General features: G+C 45.7%; 1 protein-coding gene across 1 annotated transcript in view; it reads right to left on the bottom strand.

Annotated features, from left to right (window-relative positions):
* LOC127581514 (inactive C-alpha-formylglycine-generating enzyme 2-like) overlaps nt 1-27,398 on the bottom strand; it is an 83,536-nt gene that overhangs the window by 35,101 nt on the left and 21,037 nt on the right. The gene's annotated exons all lie outside the window — the stretch shown is intronic.

Genomic DNA, 27,398 nt, shown 5'->3' with positions numbered 1-27,398 from the left:
GATGAGTGATGGGGAGCTGGGGGGTAGGTTGAGGAAAAAGGGACAAAAATAGGAGGATCGGAAGGGGACGGGGGTTGGGTGGTGGGAGAAGAGGGAAAAGAACCCACCGCAGGGGACGGTTACTTAAAATTGGAAAACTGAATGTTCATGCCACTGTGTTGTAGACTACCCAGGTGGAATATGAGGGGTTGTTCCTTCAGTTTGCGTTGGGCTTCATGCTTGCAGTAGAGAAAGCCGGGGATGGACAGGTCGGTGTGGGAATGGGAAGAGGAGTTGATTCCTGGTGAACCTCTTTTGTACCTTCTCCAAAGCCTCCATCCTTCCTGTAAATGTGGCGACCAGAACTACACACAGTGCTCCAAATGTGACCTATCAAAGTTCTATACAACATGACTTGCTTACTCTTATACTCAGTACCCTGACCAAATAAGGCAAGAATGCCATACACTTTCTTTACCACTCTATCTACTTGTCTTGCCACTTTCAGGGAGCTATAGACTTGCACCCCAAGATCCCACTGTACATTGATCCTAAGGCTCCTGCCATTTACTGTATACTTCTTATATTTGACCTCCCAAAGTACAATACCTCACACTTGTCTGGGTTAAACACCACCTGCATTTCTCTGAGAGAATAATTAACTGACTACCCTTTTCCCAACTTAAAATATTAAATCAAACCAATATCTACTGATGAATTACACACAGGGAACTTAATCCCTTTCAAAATAAATTTTTAATAATTTGCCATTTGATGGAGTAACTTCACTGTTTGTGATTGAGAATATACAATTGAATATGATGAAGGCAGCACAGTACAAGTGATTTACATGGACTTCAGGTTTTGATAAGGTCCTGTGTGGTAGGCTGGTCCAGAATGTTAAGGCACAAGGGATGCAAGATGTCTTTGTGCCCTTGTTTATGAACATTTTAAGGAAACTATATCTGATACCTTCCACTGCCTGAGACATGGAGAAATAAGACTAGATCTCCATTCTCAGGTTCTTTTCAAGTTTGTTCATAAACCAATGGTTCAATCACAAAGGTAATAATTTCTTGTCTATTCCCTGAGCCACCTGGAATCAACAAGAACCGAGGTGAATGCATGGGTCATGGGTCGGTGTGGACAAAGTGGATTTCAGTTCATGGACCACTGACACTAGTTCTGGGGTAACGGAGTTGTTTTGTGGGGATGGGTTTCACCTAAATCCTGCTGGGACCACTGTCCTGGAAAACCCAATGCCTGGGGCTGTAGATAGGGCCTTAAAACTAAACTGTCAGGGATGGTAGGAGAAAGTCCTGGTGAAGGGAAATGTGGAAAGGTAAAGAAGAACATTACAGGACAGGGAAATGGATGGTGATGATCAGTACGTGTCAAGAAGGGAGAGAGTAAACAAACATAAGAGTGTGTCTCCAATCACAGCCAGCGTCAGGAGAATGATAAATGAACAAAACTGATAGGATTCTACTCGATCCATACAACATTCTGATGAAGAAAATTAAGGAAAAGATAGATTGACGGCACATAAGTAATTGTTTGCAACCTTATAACCATGATTGCAAAGTGATCAAGGTTGGGAATTAAATATTAAATAAAGGATGGGGTAAATGCACTAAAATCAATGTGTTGAGCAACTGACAAGGGAACAGGTTGTTTTAAACCTTGTATCGTGCAATGAGAATGAGTTTATTAATACTCTAATTAATGAACCTTCAAAAAAGAATGATCATACTATGACAGAATTTTACATAAACATTTAAAATAATTTAGTTAAATTCAAAACTGGGATCTGTGATCCTAACAAAGCATTCCACAAATATCTGAGGTGAGAGCTGGCTATGATTTGGGAAACATTAAACAGCATAGGAAGACATAAGGAAAGACCAACATTGAAAGATGTTATTTACAACAAGTGCGTATCTGTCAGGTACATCAGGAACGCACAGAAAAAATGCTCTAACCGTGGCTAACAAGTGAAGTCAAAAATAGTAAGGCACATAATGGTAGGAAAAAACCAGTTAGCCCTTGGACCAGGAAAATTTCAGAATTCTGTAAAGACCTATCAAGACATGGATAGGGAAGGGAACAGGTTAACCTGCTGCGAATCATAAAACAGGCTGCAAATTCTTCTAGAGATGTTTATAAAGGAAAAGGTGAACAAAAGTTGAATGGAAATGGTGGTGAAGTGTTCCCGTTCAAAATTAAACAGATTGTCATATGGAGACACAAGAGACCACAGATGCTGGAATCTGGAGCAACACACAAGATGCTGGAGGAATTCAGCAGGTCAGGCAGCATCTGTGGAAGGAAATGGACAGTCAGTGTTTTGGGTTGATTCTGACCCACTGAGCTTCTCCAGCATCTTGTTTGCTGTTCCACAGATTGTCAAATGGATGCTACAGATGGCAGGAAAGTGAATGTACCCCCACCATTTAAGAAAAGAAAGAGATCAATAATAGGGATTTATTAGAACCAATAGATCAATTCGTATGACAGGAGTGGAGAAATTACAGAGTCTACTACTAGGCAAGTGGTAACAGGGCTGTTGGGGAAAAATAAAATTGGGCAGAGTCAACAGGGATTTCAAAAGAGAAATCTCACTCGACAAATCTGTTGGAGGTTTATTTCAGCTGGGAACTAAGCAAATAGCTAAGGGCAAATCTGTAGATGTTGGATATTTGGGTTTTCGGAAGGTCTTTGATTAGGTGCTGCACAGAACAGTGTGAAAGAAAGTTAGAACAGATGCAATTGTGAATGATATGGTGGCGTGGATCGAGGCTCGGTTAATGGACGGAAAGTGGACAGTAGGAATGAAAATGCATTATTTAGATTGGGAGTCCGTCACCAGTGGGTCCCGTGGGGATCAGTACTGGTACTGGGGCTCCAGCTGTTCGCAACCTATGTCAATGGATTGAGGGAAGTAGGTGCAAGATATCCAGGTCTGCTGATGATACAAAGCTGGGCAACTTGTGACGGTACGAGGAGGATGCTGGAGGCTGCAGAGCCACAGAGGCTCTCTGCATGAATGGGTAAGGACATGGCCGATGGAATGGAATGTGGAAAAACACAAGGTTTTTCCGTTCAGGAGGAAAAAAATAAGACAGAAGAATATTATTGAAATGGTGACAAGTTAAAAGATGTTGTTTGGAGGGATCTGTGTGAGCTTGCACCTGGAATATTGTGTCCAGGTCTGTGCTCCCTACCTAAGGAAACATATACTTGTAACAGAGAGAGTGCAACAAATATTTACCTGACAGATTCCAGGATATGGGGGGTTTTGTCCTACAAGATGATGTTATGTGCACTGGTTGAAAGTGTTTGGAATGGAGAAGGACGAGATATGGTACCACTGATATTACAAAATACAGGGTTGATACTTCCCCTGGCTGGATGTCTAGAGACGGGGTTACAGTTTTAAAATAAGGAGCTAGCATTTCAGGACTGGGATAAGAAGAAGTTTCTGCACCCACAGGGTAATGAATCTTTGGAACTTACTCTCCAAGAGAACTGTAGAGCTCAGTCACTTGAGTTGAATGAAGACAGCGATCAATTGAGTTTTGGATATTAAGGGATGCAGGATTAGTACTGGAAAGTGGTGCTGAGGTAAAAGATCAGCGATGGTGGTATTGAATGGCCAGAGGGGCTGAATTGCATACTTCTCCTTGAGGAGGTAACTAAAATGACAAAGAGGGGAATGTTGGTGCAGTGTCACCATGTGTAGAATAGCTTTAGCGAAATCACATAACATGCCTAATCTGACGGACACAGTGCCACACCTCTACATAGGAGAGACCAAAGACTTTAAGCACAAGGCTTACAGGGCACCTGAGTGCCATTAGAATATTCCACTCATTGGTCAATACCTGACATGTTATCCTTTTCACTCAGGACCAGCCAATGGTCCTGGAAGAGCTGACAGGCTCCATTCATTCTCTTGAGACAAATAAAACTCCCAGTATCAACAACTGAGTTGTACTTGGCTCTGTGAGATTGGATGGACCCAGACCTATTGGAAATATACAATGTCATGCTTCCAGCTGATGATGTGTCCAGATCCATGAGGCAGATTGATCAGCAGCTGTGACCAGTGTGAGCTGGCCTCAGGGTCCAGAGTCAACCTCAGGAAGAGCAGGGCCATACTCCTTGGCAACTGGCCTGATTGATTCTCCGTTCCCTCTACGAACAAGTCTGACTAGTGAAGGTGCTGGGGATCTGGTCCAGAGGAGCTGGGGCATGCAGCAAAAATTGGCTGGATAGGCAAAGTCCAACACAACTTGGGAAGGTGGGAGCAGTGTTCCCTTTCGATGGTGGGCAGGAAACTGATCTTCAGGTGTCAGGTGCTCTCTGTGTTTCTTGATGTGGCTCAGGTGTGGCAGTCACCTAAGCTGGGGATTCACGATGCAGCATGTCTGATGGGTCATGTTGCACACCTCTCCAGAGGATGAAAGAGAACATTTCCCATGTCCTGATGGCCACATTTTTGTGTGGCTGCATCAAACTGTGCAAAAAAACAAAGTACGCAAAAACCGAGAGTCATTATGTGCTGAGGTTTTACCTGTCCCTGGTGTTGTGAAGGATAGGGCTGGCCTTGCTGATAGGCAATGTTCCATTCCCTTCGTAGAAAAGTTCCTTCAGTAAAGCATCTTTGACCACAAGCCCATCAGGCAGTGATCAGCATGAAATATCCTGCAGGCCCAGTGGGAGAAGGATACAATGGATCCTGTGGGATGGTTTCCTGAACAGACCGACAAATTCATGTGGCAGATTGACTCATCACCAGAACTCACCAACAAGCATTTAAGGTCTTGCTTGGCTGGCAGTGGAGGGAGCCCTCCCCGTCAGATCCTTCCTGCGCAGTCAGAGTCTCACTCCCAATGCATGCAGCTCTAACAGCTGCGATGAGGATGGGCAATTATCCATCGTTTTGTGGACTGCACAATTGCGATGAATTTCTGGAAAATGATGCAAGGGTCCTTGTCAAGGTTCACCCTGAGCAGTTGTATAACAGCTGTTGCCATGGACATTTTCCGAGACAAACATCAAGTGCTGCTGGAAGATCATCAACTCAATGAAAGATGCACTCTGGTCTGCCTGAAACTTGTCCATATTGTCCAAGATGTCCATAAGTCTCCTGCAATTTGACACCAGCCATGTAAATATCAACAATTAGACAATTGTGTCCTTCTGTCAACAGCTTGGATGAGATGGAATTTCTTGTGTGTCCAGGAAAGTTTCCTTGGGCAATATAGAGAGGGCCCTTACTAGGGAGAGGGCAAAGCTCAACCTACTCTTGGGTAATGGGGCAGGACAAGTGACTGAGGTGACAGTGGGAAAGCACTTTCGGACCAGTGATCATAGTTCTATTAGTTTTACACCAGTTATAGATAGGGACAGAACGACAGAACTGGTTCACAGGTTCAAATTCTAAATTGGGGCAAAGCAAATTTTGACAGTATGAGACAGGAACTTGCAATGGTTGATTGGAGTAGGTTGTTTGCGGGCAAAGGGACCAAAAGCAAGTGGAGGGCTTTTAAAGGTGAGATAGTGAGAGCTCAAGGTCTGCATGTTCCTGTTAGAGTGAAGAGCAAGGCTGACAGGAGCAGGGAACCCTGGCTAGCAAGGGATATTGAGGCCCTGGTCAGGAAAAAGGAGGCATGGGTCGGATACAGGCAGCTGGGATCAAGTGAATCCCTGCAGGAATATAGGCAATGCAGGTACTTACTCAAGAAAGAGATCAGGAGGGTGATGGTGGAAGGTTGTTTCTCGGACTGGAAGCCAGTGACTAGTGGTGTGCTTCAGGGGTTGGTGCTGGGCACATTGCTGTTTGTCATCTATATCAATGACTTGTACAAGAATGTACAAGGCACGGTTAGTAAGTTTGCAGATGACACAAAATTACGTGGTATAGTGGACAGTGAAGAAGGTTATCAAAAATTACAGGGGGATCTTGATCAGCTGAGTAAGTGGGCTGAGCAATGGCAAATGGAGTTTAATTCAGTTAAGTGCAAGGTGTTACATTTTGGAAAGTCAAATTAAGGTAGGAATTTCATGGTGAATGGCAGCCAGGGCCCTGGGGAGTGTTGTAGAATAGAGGGACCTTGGAGTTCAAGTACAGGGTTCTCTGAAAGTGGATTCACAGGTAGCCAGGGAGGTGAAGAAGACTTTTGGCGCGCTGGCCTTCATCAGTCAGGGCACTGAGCATTAAAGTTGGGAGGTCATGGTGCAGTTGTACAAGATGCTGGTGAAGCTGCACGTGGAGTAGTGTGTTCAGTTTTGGTCGCCCTGCTATAGGAAAGATGTTATTAAAATGGAAAGAGTGCAGAAGAGATTTACAAGGATGTTGCCAGGACTTAAGTAATAGGGGAAGGTTGGACAGGCTAGGACTTTATTCCTTGGAGCATAGGAGACTGAGGGGTGATCTTATAGAGGTGTATAAAATCATGAGGGGCATAGATAGGGTGAATGCACACACTCTTTTTCCCAGGGTTGGGGAACCAAGAACTAGAGGGCATAGGTGTACGGTGAGAGGGGAAATATTTAATAGGAACTTGAGAGGGGCTACTTTTTTTACATAAAGGGTGCTATGTATGTGGAATGAGCTGCCGGAGGGTGTGGGTGAGGCAGGTACAACAACAACTTTTGAAAGGTACATGGGTTGGAAAGGTATGGAAGGTTATGGGCTAGTTTAAATGAGCACATTGGTCAGCATGGACCAGTTGGGCTGAAGGGCCTGTTTCTGTGCTGCGTGACTCTATGCAAACCTGGCAAAGGAGAAGCCTAATGCAGAGCCCACACATGTGTAAGCAAGGAGGGTTTGAAATGTAGTGTGCCCTGGGAGAGAGCTAATTGTGGCATGATTGGACACGTTGCCTGGGATGACTAAACCAACAGATCTTAACGTCTGAATTCTGTCATAGGTGAGAGATCGGAAAGTTGGAAGTCTGCCGGAGTTGTGATTGATATGACAATGTTTGAATGAATGTCTTTGCAAGATCAATATCTTCCTGCATTTTTGTGTTAAAGCCATAAGTTTAGGTGTTGCCTTGACATCTATACTATCTTGAGTTTATCCCATGAGAGGTGGAAATTTAAATTAATCTATGTTCTAACTAAATTAACAGTGTACCTTGGAAAAGGATGCGACTGAGGAGAAGGTTCTGTGTATTGATGAAGTTGCTGGATCGTATATTTTAAGAAGCAATGTCTCTTTAACAAGTTGTGAGAGCTGTGTGAAACGACTCCTGCTCTTACCCTTATCATCAGTGCCTTGGAATGGGTGTCAACGTTTCACTTCACTGTGGAAGTGTACTTTATTTTTCAGTTTTACACTTATTTTCAAAGGTCCTTAAAGAAAGAGAACACAAGCTTGGATTCTTATTTTCCCTGTTTTAAGGACCTTGTGTTTTTTCTTTCCCTTTGTTTGTAACGTGCTGCAATTTAATTAATATCTTATTTTCAGCTTTTGGGTTTCCTCCGGGTGCTTTGGTTTCCTCCCACATTCCAAAGCCGTACAGGTTAGGAAGTTGTGAACATGCTATGTTGGCGGCGGAAGCGTGGCGGCACTTGCGGGCTGCCCCCAGAACACTCTACACAAAAGATGCATTTCATTGTGTGTTTCGATGTACATGTGACTAATAAAGATATCTTATCTTAGATGGGCAATAAATGGTGGTGACAATGCCCACATCCCATTAGAGAAAAGGAAAAAACACAACAGCATGGTTCAATTACAACAAGTTCAATTACTTTCAATTATTACAAACACAAGAACCATACTATACATATATACACCTATAGCAACTAGAAACCCAAAACCCAGCCCCATAAGTCACTCTTAGAAAATTTTGTGTCCGTGCTTCTCCTGTCTATTCTCACAGAGGTTTGTGAATTGATATCTCAGTCCATGTTGGGGGAGGATCCTTTTTGTCCAAAGGTCACATTGGACCCACCCTGAATCATCTTGGAGCCTACAAAAGACAAGGATAAAGATAATTCTCAGGAAAAGGCTTCCAGCAATTCTGGAAAATGGTCACAAGTTCAAGCATTTGTTTCTTTTAGTTTTCATTTTCTATTTTCATTCATTATTTTACAGAATATTAACCTTGGGTGGAAGAAACTGTTTGAGTGCACAAAAATCACCCAATCAGGTGACCTGGTGTCAGTCACTTCCCACTGGGCAGGAGGAAGGCGAGGCCCCTGAAGGAGCAGGGACGTGGGGCCATTGGTGGTTCTTGTGAAGATGCTGCCAGGACTTTCTCCAGCTGTGGTTGTTCACTCTATACTGTAGGTGTAATGCAAGGTTTAAGTATGATGCCAGAATCCAGAAGTGCCGTCTCTCACTGTCCATCTCCCCTGTGTTAAAAGAATTCCATCCAGTTTCTGTGCCAGGTTGTTCCACCTGGAGAAGGAAAGATGAGGCACAATATTTCCCGTCAATATTTTTCCTCACCACCCTAGTCTCTCACCAGCTCAACCCAGGAGTGCTGGAGCCACCAGTCTCCACTCTCTGAGAGAGCAGCAACATGGCTGGCTTCCTTCAGAGTTCCCAGCTCTTTGGCAGAGCTGCAAGTTGTGGGCATCTTTGTGCAATCTCTAATTAAAAGCAAAGTGACTGAGGTCTTGAAAAAATTTGGTCTCATCAGGAAGGTGGGTTTAGACCATATTCAATTATGCGAAATTAATCCCATTGTGGGGTTAATTGGACGATGCATTTTAAGCAGACTTGCAGAAAAGCTGGTCAACAAGGTTCCACTGAAGAAAGTGCCAGTCAGAACTAAAGCTGATGAACCTGAAGCTAATTTATTGACCTGGTTAGGTGACTGATGAGATGGTCAGAGACACAAGAGAGACTGCAGATGCTGCAAATCTGGAGCAACACATGCAAAATGCTGGAGGAACTCAGCGGGTCAGGCAGCATCTATGGAGGGAAATGAACAGTCAACGTTTCGGGCCGAGACCCTTCATCAGGACTGGAAAGAAAGAGGACGGTAGGAGAGAAGGGTTACTGGGTCTGTAATGGATTTGAAGGAGGTAACTGGTGGATCACTCTGGGGCACCAACAATATCTTTTAACAAACACAGGGAAAGCAATAGGGAAAGATATCTCCAAGTGATTTCCCCTCATCATCACCACAAAGCCCTGGTGAAGCTGGGCTGCTTTCATTTCACAGACATTCTATGGTGTGGTGTCAGGAACTGCACGATGTGATCTCACCTGGGTTTGGAGCAAAATGTGTTCCCTAACTTCCAGTTCTCTGCTGCAAAGGACTATTTCTGTTCAGCTCTTGATTGTTTCTTGAACCTGAGGGCCATATTTTAGCTGCATACTTGGACTCTCAGGATCTGAGCATTTACTAATGTATAACAACACAGAAGGGCATTAAGAGTCACTGCGAGACACAGCATGGAAACAGGCCCTTTGGACCACTGAGTCCACCAACTACCCATTCAAACATCCTATAGTAATCCCATCTTTATTTTCCCCACATTCTCATCAACTCCGCCACGTTCTACCACTCACCTACACACTAGGGACAATTTAGTGCGGCCAATTAACCTACCGACCTACATGTCTTTCGGATGTTGGAGGAAACCAGGCCACCCAGAGGGAACCAGAGAGGGAGAATATGCATACACCACACAGACAGCACCTGAGGTCCGGGTTGAACCCCGGTCTCTGGTGCTTGAGGCAGCAGCTCCACCACTTCCTGCCAATGAGGTCCATGCTTACTACCAACAGAACCATCCCATCCCAATCCCATGACCAGCTTCTTATTTCCCTGCACCTCATTGTCACTCAAGTATCCATCACCTCACCTTTGGTTCTTTCAAAACTGAACTACTGTAAAAGGTAATTTACAGAGGTCAGTTAACCTACCAGCAAATGTTTGGCAGGTGGGAGGAAACTGAAGCACACCCAGTGAAAGGGAGAATGTGCTAACTCCACACAGATAGCACTCAAGGTTGGGATCAAACCCTCATGCTTGGAGCTGTGAGGCAGCACCATACTGCCCCATTCCGCTGAACCATCAAAACTGGTTCAAAACCAGTGAGGGAGAAAGTTCCAACACAACGTCTGTATTTTCTGCTTTGAGTTTCTATTCTGTGCCTCAACTAATAAAATCCGGAAAATCCATTGGCTTTTCGCAGCCCTGGGTCAGGTGGAATCTCCATATTGTGACACAGAGAAATCGACAAGAAGGCCTTGTTCCAATTGTCAGTCTACCCAAGAACAGCAAAACTGAGGCAGCGATTGCTGAACTCAGTGAAAAGGTTACTGTAAGAGAGCCCTACACCTGGATCTCTGCTGATGTAGACCCTGTAAAGACAATTCCAGCATCCATTACCAGCTGTGTGCAGGAAAACTGCAAACATAATTGATGGAAATTTGATGTGACAGAACAGATAATTTGTATCAACTTGCTGTGGTCAATCAGCTCTTTCCTCTGGCAAAAAGGCTCCCACAGGGAAACATGCTGATGCCTGGAATGATGCTGCAGGCACAAAAGGTTCATGGTGAGCAAGGACGCAACAAACTAAAGGAGCCCCGAGGGGCCCCTAAGCTACTGCCAGAATCTCCCCCGGCTCCTTAAATGTACTTACAGTCTCGGCACTCCTCTAGTTTCCATCAGTCCATCATTGGCAGCCGTGCCTTCAGCTGCTTAGGTCACAGGGTTTGGAATGCGCCCCCACCAGCTCAAATATCTCTCTTCACACCCCAAATCTCCTCCTTCACGTTTGATCAGTGGTGAGGATATTAGTAGAGGGGAGATTGAGGACACCAGTAGGAGCTGTGGAGCCTGGAGTAAGATGGTGAGGGTATCAGGGTGAAGGGTTTGTCATGCCAGTCACAAGCGGTGCTGGTCTGGGCACTGACAGTGAGGGGTCAGCCACTTCACTATAAGTGGAGGGAGATGATCTGGGTAGTTTCAGAGGAGGGGTCAGCTAATGTGGTAACAGAGAAGAGGGAAGACAGGCCAGTCACAGGGATGCTGGCTGGCAGTTGCTCAGGTGTAATTGGAGGGGAAGGAGTTTGAACGGGAGCCACAGAGTTCCTAGGGGCAGACAGTGTGGGCAAGGGAGCTTCAGGAGGGGAGTCAGGGAATGTAGGAACGGGGTAGACAGGTGGTGAAGCAATGCTTTGGGGACAAGACAGTACGGATGCTGAAGGAGGGGTGTCTGCACTGTTTGGACTGATGGGTGGACATTTCTCTGAGGCAGCTGGAGACATAGTGACAACATTCACTCTGCTGTTTCTGCAATAGAAAAATGAGAATAAAATTAGTAATGCTGAGATTCACAATGCAACTAGAACCATAAGAAGCTGATATATTTTTCAGGTGTAAGCGTCACTAACAGGGTCTGCATTTATTGCCTATTCCCAATTATCCTGGAGAAAGTTATGGTAAATCACCACCTTGAACCATTGCTGCCGTTCTGGTGAAGGTCCTTATGACAGAACAGAGTGGATTGCTGGGACACTTCGCGGTGTGGCTGTGGAGCTATGTGGGTGCCAGACTGGGTAAGGACTGCAGATCTCCTCCCCGTGGGAGATGAATTGAAATTCCACTATAAAAACACAAAATGTTGGAAATACTCAGTAGGTCAGGCTGCATCTTTGGGAAGAGAAATAAAGTTAATGTTTCAGGTCGAACTGGAAAGGAGAGAAAAGCTCAATTAGTTGCAGGGAGTGTGGGAGAGGAAGAATATCTCTGACTGGGTAAAACTGGCAATTCACTCATTGACTGGATAACCTTCTTCACAGTTTATCTTCTTGGTTACTTTGTTTTTATTTTAAGTTTCCAGCATTGGCAGGTTTTTTTATTTTACAATTTGAATTTCACAGCTGATGCAGTGGGATTTGAACTCTCATCCCAGAAATGTTGATCCAGGCTGGTGCCCTTCCCACCCAGTAAGGGAATCACTGCACCACCTTTTCCACTGTGAGTTTCACGACTCAGGAAGACCCACATTCCAATCAGCTTCTTTGAAGGTCCAGCCATAGTGTCATGTAGGATGCAGCAGGTGAATGGTGCACAAAGCAAGCTCCCACACACAGCACTGTGATAATGGTCGGATAACGTTTTCATGATCCAGGCTCACAACTTGTGAAGCTTTGCATTGACAAATGCAAAATTATAAAACTTCGTTACTTTCACTGCTTTAGGGAACAGTATTTGCTAACGTGTTACATTTCCGGCAGTGATGTACTTAGACATGAACAGTAAAAAACACAACGATCAAACTTCAAATTCTATTGCTGGGATCACTGTCTGCAACACTTCAATTTAAATTTATCCCACAGTGTTAGAAAATACACTGCATTTAAACAATACGAATCAGCAAATAAATCACATTGTTTTAAGTTCCTCACCTCAGTGGCAGGCAACTAAACAGTAGGACAGCAAAGTTCCTCCTGCATCCCTGGTCAAAAGGATTTTTTTGATCTTTATACACTTTCATAATCTGTCAACAAGAAAATCCTGTTGATTGCACAGGTCACAGCAGGAAGTATAAAAGGAGAACATTAAGTAGGTGTTTACAGTTGTTATGCCAGAGCTCCAGATCTGCAGAATGTTGATTTTCTTCCAAGTGACCTTACTGCCTCCCTGTGGATCAGCCTTTCCTACCCCACTTCCTCTGCCCTGCACCCACACCCCAGCTACGAGGATCCAATGTTAACTCACCACAATTACATACAAAGATTCCAGATCCAAATTAAACATTGCAACATACCTTTCAAATGGAACAGAATCTCAGTGAGTCAAAAGCTGCGGTGCTTTACCTTGTTACATCAGGACCAGATAGTTTCTTTAGTGCTAGGAGCCTATTGTGACCAGGTGTTCTGATGTGCCATCTCACTCATTTTACAGTCAATATTTCAGTCTTTTAAAATACATTTATTGAAAGTCAATGACCATACATTTGGGTTTGAGTGAAATATTAAAGGAATCAACAATCCTACAGACTTAAAACAGCCAGTCTGTGCTTCATAGGACACACCAGGACATGGAATCATAACCCCACTAAATCCAACAGGGGATATAGGACTCCTTTACCCAAACAGTAATGAGCATGTGGATCAGTAGCTAAGGCAAACAGCACGAATGGCTTCAAAGGAAGCCAGATAACACATGATGCATGGGATGAACGAGAAAGGGTGAACCCTGCGTACTACTTTTTTAGAATGTGGGAGGAAACCGGAGCACCCGGAGGAAACCCACCCAGACACGGGAGAACGTTCAAACTCCTTACAGACAGCGACGGGAATCGAACCCCGATCGCTGGCGCTGTAATAGCGTCGCACTAACTGCTACGCCACCATGCTGCCCACTTTGGCTGAATCCTTCTTTCTGTGCTGGGAATTAAATGCATATAACATTATAACTGCAGTTATCATTACTTTTACCTTCTCGTAGGTATTTATTCCAGATCCTACGAGGAAACTGTGAAAAGCCAAAAATACAGACAAAAGTATAGAAGTAATAAGGGAAAAGATGCCAAGAATAAAACTGCAAAAACAACACTAAGGAAAATTAAGGTTTTTAGTTTCATCTCTCGCAATCAGCATCAAAAGAGTCAAGTGGATCTTTAACTGGAAGAGCCTTCCACCAAGTACTGTGTCATCTCATTCAGGTGACAGGAGAAGAAAATCGGTCCCTGTTCCTGAAAATGTCCGACTTTATATTCAGGGACATTGTTACACTTCCTTCATTAAGAGATCATAATCTGGTCAATTTCGCCAATCAACTCTACTGTCTAAAACTTTACAAACTTGGGCACCCCCAACACCACCCCCCCCCTTGGGGGCCCAGAGCATCCGGAATACATCATATATCAACCTCCTTCCGCTCAAGGTTATTAAGATTCATGTCTTGGAGGAATACACTGTGGTATCCCATCAACTCTGCCTAACATGTAAGGGCTGCCTTTACCTGGGTGTTGATGGGGTGAAATGATGTAGGCTTGAATATAAGACCATAAGATATAGGAGCAGAATTAGGTGATATAAATCATGGTGGATTTCTTTTTCTCAACCCCATTCTCCTGCCTTCTCCCCATAACCCTTAACCCCCTTACCAATCAAGAACCTATCAACCTCTGCCTTAAATACACCTGATGACTTGTCCTCCACAGCCCTCTGTGGCAATGAATTCCACAGATTCACCACCCTCTTGTTGAAGAAATTCCTCCTCATCTCAGTTCTTAAGGGACATCCCTTTATTCTGAGGCTGTGCCCTTGGATCCTAGACTCTCCTACTAATGGAAACATCCTCCCCACATCCACTCAATCCAGGCCTTGCAGTATTTGGTAGGTTTCAATGAGATCCCCCCCTTATTCTTCTGAACTCTATCAAGTACAGGCCCAGAGCCATCAAGCACTCCTCATATGTTAAGCCTTTCGTTCCTAGGATCATTCATATGAACGGCCTCTGGACCCTCTCCAGGGCCAGCACATCTTTCCTTAGATATGGGGCCCAAAACTGCTCACAGTATTCCAAATGTGGCCTGACCAATGCCTTACAAAGCCTCAGCAGTATATCCTTGCTATTATATTTTTGTCCTTTCGAAATGAACGCTAACATTGCATTTGCCTTCCTTATTACCAACTCAACCTGCAAGTTAACCTTCAGGGAATCCTGAACTAAGACTCCCAAGTCTCTCTGTACCTCCAATTTCTGAATTCTTTCCCCATTTAGAAAATAGTCCACACCTTTATTATTCCTACCAAAATGCACAACCCCACACTTCCCTACACTGTGTTCCATCCACCACTTCTTTGCCCACTCTCCCAATCTAACCAAGTCCTTCTGCAGACTCCCTGCCTCCGCGACACTGCCATCAGTTCCTTCATCCAGATCATTAACGTGTAAAGTGAAAAGTTGTGGTCCCAACACTCCTGCAGAATTCCACTAGTCACCAGCAGCCATCCTGAAAAGGACCCCTTAATCCCCACTCTTTGCCTTCTGCCAGTCAGCCAATCTTCTATCCATGCTGGTACCTTGCCTCTAACACCATGGGCTCTCATCTTGTTTAGCAGCCTCATGTGCAACACCTCGCCAAAGGCCTTCAGAAGATCCAAGTAAATAACATCCACAGGCTCTCCTTTGTCTAACCTGCTTGTTACCTCCTCAAAGAATTCTAACAGATTTGTCAGGTAAGATCTCCCCTTAATGAAACCGTGTTGACTTCACCCTATTTTATCATACACTTCCAAGCACTTCGAAATTTCATCCTTAATAACGGATTCTTAAATTTTACCAACCGCTGAGGTCAGGCTAACCGGCCTATAATTTCTTGTCTTTTGCTTCCCTGCCTTCTTAAAGAGTGGAGTAACATTTGTGATTTTCCAGTCCTCTGGGACCCTCCCTGACTCCAATGATTCTTGTAAGATCACTTCGAATGCCTCCACAATCTCTTCAGCTGCCCTTCCAGAACTGTGGGGTGTAGTCCACCAGGTCCAGGTCTTTTATCCACCTTCAAGCCTTTCATATTCCCCAGCACCTTCTCCTTAGTAATCTCTGCCCCCCTGACTGGCACATTACTGCTGTATTCCACTGTGAAGACCAGCGTAAAGTACCTATTCAGTTCCTCCGCCATTTCTTTGTTCCCCATTACTTCTCCAGCATCATTTTCCAGTGGCCCAATGTCCACTCTTGCCTCCCTCTTACCCATTATGTATCTAAAAAAACTTCTGCAATCTTCATTTATATTATTGGATAGTTTCATCTTCTCCCCCCTTATTGTTTTTCTTAGTTGTCCTCTGTTGGTTCTTAAAGGCTTCCCAATCCTCTGGCTTTGGAGGTGGTTTGTGTACTATAGGATCCATCACAGATCTGTTAGACCAAATAGTCTGTTTCTGTGCTGGAAAACTATCTGTAATGACAAAGTCTAACTCTATTATCCAATTTGCAATGTGGGATATAGTGCATTAATAACGACAGACACACACGTAACTTTCTTTAAAATGCCAGTAAAAGGATACGTGGTGACCTTGGCTGTATTAGCTGCATTGGGATTCTGAATAAGAAAGATTGAGCTGAAGCAAAGCATTGAAAGAAAATAGGAGGTGAGGAAAAAGAGTAACATATAGAAGAATCGATAGTTCTGTTTTCCGATGCAGGTATTCAAGAAGACACAGTGATGATCAAGATCCTGTTAACAAAAATTTGAAAATTTCAGCACATGGCAAATTTTTAACATTATAGAAACCATTTTAATAGTTTTTTGCTAATTACATAAAAATTGCAATCTTCATTTATATTATTGGCTAGTTTACCCTCATATTTCATCTTCTCCCCCCTTACTGCTTTTTTAGTTGTTCTCTGTTGGTTCTTAAAGGCTTCCCAATCTCTCTCTTTTTCAAAATATTGCATTTTCTCTGCCTTTTTCCTGTTTTTAAAGTCAGGTAGTCCACTCAGTCATCAAACTCAGCTCACCCAGCTTCAACTCACCCTAAATATCCTCCGGACTCATATCCAAGGACCTGAACCAAACTTGGAAGAGCTGTCCCACAGACTAGTGATGCCACAGACTGTGTGATTCTGGACTCTGTCCTGTCTCTAGACGTATTCATTACAGCATGTAGGGATCGCTGGCTTGGCCAGCGTTTATTGTCCATCCTTAACTACCCCCAAACTAGCTTTCCGGGAAAGGGCAGCCAATGGTGGAGAGCTGGAAAAATTGGTGCAGTAGGGCCTGGCCTTGTTACACCTGGTGAAGTGCTAGTCTTTAAGTGCAGCTGATGGTACGGGGCAACTGTGCCTAAGCCTCTATAAACTAGAGAAACTTTCATAGTGTTGTCCTGGTTTGCTTTTCAGGCCAAGCATTGATCTGTGGACATTTTCCTATAGCTTTCTGTAGCAGTACTGGTCCAGAAAGCCAGCTGCCCAAAATAGGGAGAATATATGCCATACCCACTTCTCCCTTAGCAGGCACTCAAGGTAGCGGGTGGGAGTTTGTTGTGATTGCAGTGATCCCTCATAGCTCCAAGCAATCCAATCAAGGAGAGTTGCTCGAAGAACAGTGAATCAAAATTATTCTCTCATATCTTACCTGCACACACACACCACACGTGTAGCAGTGCCGAGACCGTGGGGGACAGTAGAGCTTGCAGATAAAACACCACCTGCTGATAAGTTTGACGCCATTGATGGTAACCGGCAGAGCACCCTGCATCCCAGCAATGCTCTCAGGATCTGAAACAAAAGGAAATTGATCTATGAAAAAAGAGGTCCATCAAAACTGTGGTGACTCTTCAGGAGTGCCTTCCAATTAGACTCTCCCCAATCTTCCATCACACCCTATAACATTCATGTCTAATCACTTTCCAGAGTGGGAGGGGAGTTTGTGGATGTGGGAGATCCTGGGGTGGGGGAGGTGCAAATAGATTGGGAATAGGGAGGGGTCAGGAGTCAGGAATTGGAACTGAATGTTCCCTTGGCCTGTACTCCAAGAATATAAAGTCATCTTCTCTGGATTTTCTGTAAGTCTTTGGCTCATTCAAGTAAATCAAGAGAGGATGTGTTGGAGCTGTTAGAAAATATTAGGACAGATAAGTCCCCGGGTCCTGACGGAATACTCCCCAGGCTGCTTCGCAAGGCGAGGGAGGAGATTGCTGAACTATTGGCTAGGATCTTTGAGTCCTCGTTGTCCACGGGAATGGTACCGGAGGATTGGAGGGTGGCAAGTGTTGTCCCCTTATTCAAAAAAAGGTAGTAGGGATAGACCAGGGAGTTATAGACCAGTGAGCCTTACGTCTGTGGTGGGCAAGCTGTTAGAAAGGATTCTAAGAGATATGATCTATGAGCATTTAGAGAATCATGGACTGATTAGAGACAGCCAACATGGCTTCGTGAAGGGAAGATCTTGTCTCACAAGCCTGATAGGGTTCTTTGAGGAGGTGACCAGGAAGATTGATGAGGGTAGTGCAGTAGATGTGGTCTACATGGATTTTAGTAAGGCGTTTGACAAGGTTCCACATGGTAGGCTTCTTCAGAAGGTCAGAGACCAAGGGATCCAGGGAGGCTTGACAGTGTGGATTCAGAATTGGCTTGCCTGTAGAAAGCAGAGAGTCATGGTGGAGGGAGTGCATTCGGATTGGAGGGTTGTGACTAGTGGTGTCCCACAGGGATCAGTTCTGGGACCTCTACTTTTCGTGATATTTATTAATGACTTGGATGAGGGGGTGGAAGGGTGTGTTAGCAAGTTTGCAGATGACACAAAGATCAGTGGTGTTGTGAATAGTGTGGAGGGCTGTCAAAGCTTACAGAGGGATATTGATAGGATGCAGAGCTGGGCTGAGAAGTGGCAGATGGAGTTCAATCCAGAGAAGTGTGAGGTGGTACATTTTGGAAGGACTAACTCCAAGGCGGAGTACAAGGTAAATGGCAGGATTCTGGGCAGTGTAGAGGAGCAAAGAGATCTGGGGGTTCATATCCACAGATCACTGAAAGTTGCCTCACAGGTGGATAGGGTAGTTTAGAAAGCTTATGGGATGTTAGCTTTCATAAATCGTGGGATTGAGTTTAAGAGCCATGAAGTAGTGATGCAGCTTTACAAAACTCTGGTTAGGCCACACTTAGAGTATTGTGTCCAATTCTGGTCACCTCATTATAGGAAGGATGTGGAGGTATTGGAGAGGGTGCAGAGATTATTTCCCAGGATGCTGCCTGGATTAGAGAGTATGGATTATGAGGAGAGACTAAAGGAGCTAGGGCTTTACTCATTGGAGAGAAGGAGGACGAGGGGAGACATGATAGAGGTATACAAAATATTAAGAGGAATAGATAGAGTGGACAGCCAGCACCTCCTTCCCAGGGCACCAATGCTCAATACAAGAGGACATGGCTTTAAGGTAATGGGTGGGAAGTTCAAAGGAGATGTCAGAGGAATGTTTTTCACCCAGAGAGTCGTTGGTGCATGGAATGTGCTGCCTGGGGTGGTGGTGGAGGCTGATACGTTGGTCAAGTTCAAGAGATTGTTAGATAAGCATATGGAGGAATTTAAGATAGAGGGATATGTGGGAGGAAGGGGTTAGATAGTCTTAGGTGTGGTTTGAAGGTTGGCACAACATGGTGGGCCTAAGGGCCTGTATCGTGCTGTATTGTTCTATGGTTCCTCTATAGTGCAGGTTGTGGAAAATGTTTATGTTTAGTGAGTTGGTCACATTGCAGGTACAGAGAGGGAGGGGATGGGTCACCAGGAAGGGCTGTAAAGACAGGCAGGGAGTGCAGGAGTCCCCTGTGGTCATTCCCATCTCAAACGGGTAGACCATTTTGGAGACCTATAGGAGGGCATGGCCTCTCAGAAGAAAGCAGCAGCCAACATTGTGGCACCACTGTTGGCTCTGATGCACAGCAGGGGAGGGAAGGGTCTAGGTGAGAAGTAGTGACAGGGGATTCATTAGTGAGGGGAACAGACAGAGCGAGTTTGCAGAATGGTCCGTTGCCTGCCTGGTGCCAAGCTGAGGGAAATTCTGAAGGGGGAGGGAGACCAGCTCGAGATCATAGTACATGACGGTACTAACAGCATGGGGAAAAGGAGGGACACAGTCCTGAAGATTTAATATAGGGTGTTAAGCAGAAGGTTAAAAAGCAGGAGATCAAGGGTCATAACCTCAGAATTACTCCTTGTACCGTGTGCTAGTGAGGGTACAAATAGGAGAAAAGGACAGATGAACTGGCTCAAGAACTGGTGCAGGAGGGAGGGCTTAAGTTACTTGGATCATTAGGATCACTTCTGGGGCAAGTAGGACCCGTACAAGGAGGACAAGTTACATCTAAACTGGAAGGGGACCAATATCTATGCAAGAAGGTTTGCTCATGCTACTTGGGAGGGTTTAGACTAGTTTGGCAGTGTGATGGGAAACTCAGTAGCAGTGCAGCAGGTAGATTTACCTGAATGTAGAGGATAAATTGCTCAACCGCATTTACTTTAATGCAGGGAGACTCATGTGTCAGTCACATGAGCTTACAGCATGGATTAGCACATGGACTTATGATTTTACTGCAATGTGGAAACGTGGTTGAGGGAAGAGTAGAACTGGCAGCTTAATGTTCCTGGGTATAGAAAGTTCAGGTGCGACAGAGTGGTAAGCAAAAGGGGAGGGAGAATTGCACTGCTGATTAGGGAGGGCATCACAGCATTATGTGGAGAGGATATTCAGAAGGGATTGTCCAGTGAGGTCAAATGCATAGAAATTAGAAATAAAGAGCGATCACTTTGCTGGGGTTATACTACAAGCAGGAGTTAAAGGAACAGAAACGTAAGTAAACTGTAGAAAGATGTAAAAGCAATAGTGTTATGGTAGTGGGGAATTTTAACTTTCCCGATATTGACTGGGGTTGACTTAGTGCAAGGGGATGAGATGGGGTGGAATGTTTTAAATGCGACCAAAATAGATTATTGAGATAATATGTAGATTGTCTGATCAGAGAAGGTGCTGTACTTGACATCATCTTGGGAAATGAACTGGGTTAGGTAGTGGAAGGTTGGGGAACACTTTGGAAACAGTGACCACAATTCTGTAGGTTTCAAAATAGTTATGAAAAAGGATAAGGTTGGTCTTCAATTTAAGGTCCTACAATTTAGGCAGATTCCTAACGGAATAGATGTTGTTTGCATTCACCTAGGAGAAGGATGAAGATGACAGTGGGTCCAAGGAGGGATATGCTGATTGTCCAGACCCTGTAGGTATTAAGAGGTTGGTGGTGTTAGATGTCTTGGAATGCAAAATGTGGATAAATCTCAAGGGCCTTTTAAAATCTATCTCAGAATATTATGGGAAACAAGGAGGAGATTGCTGGGTCCCTGATGGAGACTTTTGCATCTTCATTAATCACAAGCAGGGTACACAAGCAAGGTACCAGAAGACAGAAGGATTGGCAATGATGTTCTTTTATTTAAGACGAGCAATAGGGATAAACTGGGTCACTACAGACCAGTGAGCCTTACATCAGTGGTAGGGAAGTTATTGGAGAGAATCCTAAGGGACAGTATATACGTCTATTTGGAAAGGCAGGGACTAATTTGAGATGGTCAGGCTAGTCTTGTGCAGGAGAAATCCTGTCTCGCTAATTTGATTGAATTTTTTGAGGAGGTAACCAAGTAAATTGACGAAGCAGGGCAGTAGATGTTCTCTACTTGGACTTTAGTAAGACATTTGTCAAAATCCCATTTGATAGGCTGGTCCAGAGCTTTAAGGCACATGGCATCCAAGTCTAGCTGACTAATTTGATGAAAAATTGGCTTGGTGACAGAAGGCAGAGGGTTGGCGGAAGGATATTTTTCTCATTGGAAACTTTGGACTAGTGGTGTACCACAGGCATCAGCGCTGGGACATTCGCTATTGTTGAAATATATTAACAACTTGGACGTGAATGTAGGGTTAGTAGGTACGTGATGACGCCACAATTGGTGGTGTGGTGGAGAGCAAGGAAAGTTGCCTAAGGCTACAGCAGGATACAGGTCAGCTGGAAAGTTGGGCAGAGGGTGACCAGATGGAACTTAATCCTGATAAATGTGAGGAGATGCATTTTGGGAAGTCAAGTAGGACATATATCCCTAGCTGACATCCCAAAAGAGTCACAGAGCACAGCCCAATCTGACCCTGCCAACCTTTCTGCCCATCTACACTAATCCCATTTGCCTGCATTAGGACCGTATCCTTCTATGCCTTGCCTATTTAAGTGTCTGTCTAAATGCTTCTTAAAGGTAGTAATTGTATCTAATTCCGCCACCTCCTCTGGCAGTGGGTTCCAGATATCAACCACTCTCTGTGCAAAAAAAATGCCCCTCAGATCCCCTTAAGAACTCCTCCTTTTTACTTTAATCCTATGCCCTCTTTTATACTGCTACCATGGGAAAAAGACATTGACAATCTACCCTATCTACGCCTCTCACAATCTTACATAAATAAACCCTCAGTCTCATTCGCTCCAGGAAAACCAATCCCAGCCGATCCAATCTCTCCTTGTTGCACGTACTTCCTGAATTGGTAGGTTGATTGTCTGCTGTAAATTGTCTCTTAGTGGTAGAATCTGGACAGTGAATAAGTTACAGAGAAAACTTCTGGGGGAATGGAATTCCCTTGTCGAGCCTGCAGAGACTGGATGGACCAAATGGCCTCCTACTATGTCGTAGGGAAGTATCAGAAACCTTTCTGAAGTGTGCTCTCCACAAACGAATACGATGCTCCAGCTGAAAACAAGCCCGTGATTAACAATTTGCACAACCTCCTCAGGTTATCACTCTGCCCATCTACTTATAAACCCCCAAAGAAATAAAGATATTTTAGGCAGCTTCCAATGTTATATACTGAATTCTTAATTTCCTTACGGTGACTAATGCCCATCAGTACTAACAAGGAGAAATAGGAGGAGATTATTCCATCCCTCAAGCCTTAGAAACTTCTTCATTCACATTCCAAGAGTTTTGTTTGTGAACCCCTGTAAAATTCTAGAACTTATAACCTCCAAGAGTTGTGGGAAACACATTATCGGTCTGTTTTAATGTGTTTGCTCAGCATCTAAGGACAAGATGACAATTATGTTCTTCACTTATCAGGTTCCATTGTTGGGGACATCTTAAATATTCAGATGACTTTACCTTTGGAAATGATTCCTGGGTTCACCTGCACACACAGAAAGTAGCTGATCAGAGAAGGGACCAGCAACAGTGTTTGCAGGATGGGCACTGCTACCGTGAGGTTCCTCATCAACCAAATGCACCTGGAAATGTTCAAAAATATCTTAGATATCTACAACACGTGTATTAGATCTTTAATCTCTTTACAATGAACTTTCTCCAGTCCATGCCACCCACACAAAAGGGCAGAAGTTGACAAGTCAACCGCTCGGTGAGATTGTGGTTACCTCCATAACCCTCACAGACAAACATATGAGCTAGGAGCAGGAAGTGGCTGCTCAGTCCCTCGAATTTGCATCATCGTTAATTAAGATCACAGCTAATCTGTAACCTCAAGTCCGCATTCTCGTCCACCCATGGTAAACTTCCACTCCTTGCTTTGCAAGTGTCTATCAACCTTTGCCTCAAAAGTACTCAAAAACTCTGCTTCCACAGCTCTTTGAGAAAGGAAGTTCCAAAGATCACAATAAGAATTTTCACCTCATTTCTAACTTTAATGGGTGAAACCCTATTTTTAAAGAATGACCTGGCCATTGAAGGTGTATATGGAAAATTGTTCCCTTGACTTGTCCCTGACTGTTTACAAGTATAATAACATTACAGGCATGGCTGGTTGATTTCTAAAGTAAATGTATTATTTACTCCTAAAAACATCTGTAACTTAACAATGAAGATACTCACGGGAATAAGTAAAATAAGACTGTCGAACTAACGAACAAAAACACTGTGCAATATCTAGGTAGATTTCTCAGGGAAGTCTGAAATGACTTATTGCTACACATTCTGTAGGAATGTTATTGGTAGTACTCTCAATATAACTGATGTTCAGAATTTCTATGGCCTTCACTCCTCCAGTAGTATCTAAACCACTCCTCCTCATACACACTAAACTCAGTTGTTTCAAGTTGTCAGAACTAGTGGCCTCCTCTCTGCTCTTTCCTCTAGTCACAGATGCCTTGCCTGACAGAACCTTTCAACCAGCTGCTACCATTGTGCCATCAGAGAGACGCCGGTTGTCATGGAAATGTAACAATGGTGTTTAAACCCCATCTCTTTATCCAGGAGGGAGGCGAGATGAGTCATGATCAGCAATGCCCAAGGACAGGGCGGGAGGTTACACATAAAATTGTTACAGTCTCAGCCTTCCCAACAACACCCATTACTTGATACACTTTCAATGAAGACATCCACCCTTTGGCTCTTTCCCCCCTTTTTATCGGAGATATATTCAGCCTCCTGATCATCCCTGAATTTAATTCCTCCACCATTACAAACCATGCTTCCCGCTACCAAAGCCTTTATAGTGCACTGTGGGTTCTCTGGAGCTTGTGGTAGGGACCTGAGTACCGCTGACTCATCTCGTCACCCAGTCATGAAGCATCAGGAAATTGCTTTCAAGCAGCGAATGTTTAAGTGTAAACAACATGGCAACATATTGCCATCCCAGCACCCAAATAGCAAACAGGGAGCACATATCCGACGAATAACAACCTAATTGCTTTGCCCTTTGGACAACTTCAGACAGAGCCATGGGATGCTCCGGAGGTAGCTGGTCACTCAGATTCTAACCCGAAGGACAGTCCCATTGGGAACGCCACACTCCCTCAGTACTGGAGCATCAGCCGGGATTTCTGGTACAATCAGTAGCTAGGCTAGAACCTAAAGTTTTGCAAATTGTAGAGGGCATTCTACTGAAGCAATACAACATTAACTTTGTCTTCAAAGTCACGGAAAAGTGAAAGAAAGTGAAGCTTATAATGTTGCCAAAAAAGGGTAGTGACCCTGAGTTGACGGAGCATTTCAGAAATCTGCAAATGAGCATCGAGACGTGGACAGGGAAACGGAAACTAGAATACTAGAGAAACTGGTGAGAAAAGTATATTTCACAATTACGTAAAAAGGAACAATTACAAAAAATTAATGTGTTGTAGTGGCCAGCTACACACTACGAAATGAAGACACAGAGTCGCTGGTTTGAAATCCCAAGTCGAATGAACGACCGGGGCACGGCGTGCCTTTAATATCTGAAAACCTCCCGCGCTGACGTCACGCCTGGGTTACCTGACCTTCCTGCTCACGGGCTTTCCCAGCCCGACGATGGGGAAGAAGGAGGGCCCCGCGCCATCTTGGGTCGGGGCCTCCGACGACGTTCGTGATGTCAGTAGCTGGTTCCATGCCGGTGCAGTGAGTCACTACATAACCCCCCCCAGAACCGGCGATACCGTCGTGAAAACCAGAATTAAGTAAACTATGACTTGGGTGGTCTGCCCCTGCGTCGTGCTCGCTGGACCACCACGGGTTGGTCCAAGTCTAAATGAGCTGGCTTCAGCCGGTCAATTGTAAATAACTCCTCGTGCCCCCCAATGTCTAGCACGAACGTAGACCCATTGTTCCTGACGACCCGGAATGGCCCTTCGTAGGGCCGCTGCAGTGGTGTTCGATGCGCGCCCCTCCTGACGAAGACAAACTTACAGTCTTGGAGGGAAGTCAGCATACGGGTCGGGGCCTGTCCGTGTCGCGAGGTGAGTATTGTGGTCCAGGCTTCCAAGCCGCTCGCGCAGCCAGTCGAGCATCGCAGCAGGTTCTTCCTCTGGCCCCCGAGGGGCTGGTAGGAACTCACCCGGCACGACCAAGGGCATTCCATAGACCATCTCCGCAGGCGAGGCATGCAGGTCCTCTTTTGGCGCAGTACGTATCCCCAGCAGGACCCAGGGGAGTTCGTCCACCCAGTTGGGCCCCTTAAGGCAGGGCATGAGTGCCGACTTCAGGTGTCGATGGAACCTCTCCGCCAGTGCATTGGATTGCGGGTGATAGGCGGTGATGAGGTGGATCTGGGAACCCCACAAGTCAGCGACGGCAGACCACAGGCCGGAGGTGAATTGAGCTCCCCTGTCTGAGGTGATATGGGCCGGGACACCGAAACGGGCCACCCAAGTTGACAAAAGGGCCCGTGCGCAGGACTGGGTGGAGGTGTCTGCGAGGGGAACGGCTTCGGGCCAGCGGGTAAAGCAGTCGACAATCGTGAGGAGGTACCGTGCTCCTCAGGAGACTGGGAGGGGACCGACAAGGTCGACATGGATATGGTTGAACCTCCGGCAGGTAGGTTGAAAGTCCTGCAGAGGGACCTTGACGTGCTGCTGTACTTTCAAGGTTTGGCAGTGTGTGCTGGACCGGGCCCATTTGGAAACCTGTTTACGCAGGCCATGTCAGACGAACTTGTTGGACACCATCCGGACAGTAGTCCGGATGGATGGGTGTGCCAGGCCGTGGATAGAATCAAACACCCGTCAACGCCAGGTAGCTGGAATGATGGGGCGGGGTTTACCGGTGGAGATATCGCAGGGCAGGGTGCGCTCACCAGGGCCTACCAGTAGGTCTTGCAGTCGCAGGCCCGAGACTGCGGAGCGATAGCTGGGCATCTCCATGTCCGTTCGCTGTGCCTCCGCCAAGGCGCTGAAATCCACCCCCTGGGACAAAACTTGGATGGTGGGCTGTGAAAGTGCATCCGCGACCACATTCTTTTTCCCGGACAGATGGCGGACGTCAGTGGTGTGCTCTGAGATGTACGACAAGTGCCGCTGCTGCCGTGCTGACCAGGGATCTGAGACCTTGTTGAAAGTGAAGGTCAACGGCTTGTGGTCGGTGAAAGCTGTAAACGGCCTGCCCTCTAAGAAGTATCGGAAGTGTCTGATGGCCAGGTACAACGCCAACAGCTCGTGGTCGAAGGCACTATATTTGTGCTCTGGTGATCGAAGATGTCTGCTGAAGAACGCCAGCGGTTGCCAACGCCCTTCGATAAGCTGCTCTAGAACGCCTCCGACCGCTGTGCTGAAGGCATCAACCATGAGGGCAGTCAGGACGTCCGTACGAGGATGCACCAACATGACCGCATCCGCCAAGGCCTGCTTGGTCTCGACGAACGCGGTGTCAGCCTCCTCTGACCAAACAGTGTCCTTGTTTCCGCCCGACAGGAGAGCAAACAACGGGCGCATGATGCGGGCCGCAGGTGGTATGAACCGGTGATAAAAGTTTACCATACCAAGAAATTCCTGCAGGCCCTTGATGCAGGTGGGTCTGGCAAAGTGGCGAATGGCGTCGACCTTTGCAGGCAGGGGCGTGGCGCCGTGTTTGTCGATCCAATGGCCCAGGTAATCGACTGTCTCGAACCCGAAATGGCATTTGGCTGGGTTGATGGTCAGGCCGAAATCCCTCAGGTGAGAACAGAGTTGGCGGAGGTGCGTGAGATGTTCCTGGCGGCTGCTGCTGGCGATCAAGATGTCGTCAAGGTATATGAAGACGAAGTCAAGGTCGCGCCCGACCGCGTCCATCAGTCTTTGGAAGTACCGAGCAGCGTTCTTGAGGCCAAAGGGCATCCGGACGAATTCAAAGAGGCCGAAAGGTGTGATCAGCGCCGTCTTTGGAATGTCGTCCGGATACACCGGGATCTGGTGATAGCCGCGGACGATGTCGACCTTAGAAAAAATGGACCGCCCGTGCAGGTTGGCAGGGAAGTCCTGAATATGCGGCACGGGGTACCGGTCCAGGGTAGTTATGTCATTCAGGCATCAGTAATTGCCGCAGGGTTGCCAGCCTCCGGCTGCCTTGGGGACCATGTGCAGCGGAGAGGCCCATGGGCTGTCCGACCTGCGGATGATCCCCAACTCCTCCATCTTCTTGAATTCCTCCTTCGCGAGGTGGAGCTTGTCCAGGGGTAGCCGTCGGGCGCGGGCATGGAGGGGTGGGCCCTGGGT

Source organism: Pristis pectinata, chromosome 21 (assembly GCF_009764475.1).
Source record: "Pristis pectinata isolate sPriPec2 chromosome 21, sPriPec2.1.pri, whole genome shotgun sequence".
NCBI classification, from domain to species: Eukaryota; Metazoa; Chordata; class Chondrichthyes; order Rhinopristiformes; family Pristidae; genus Pristis; species Pristis pectinata.
The sequence above is the reverse complement of the archived record's forward strand: the minus strand, read 5'-3'. Positions and strand labels throughout refer to the sequence as shown.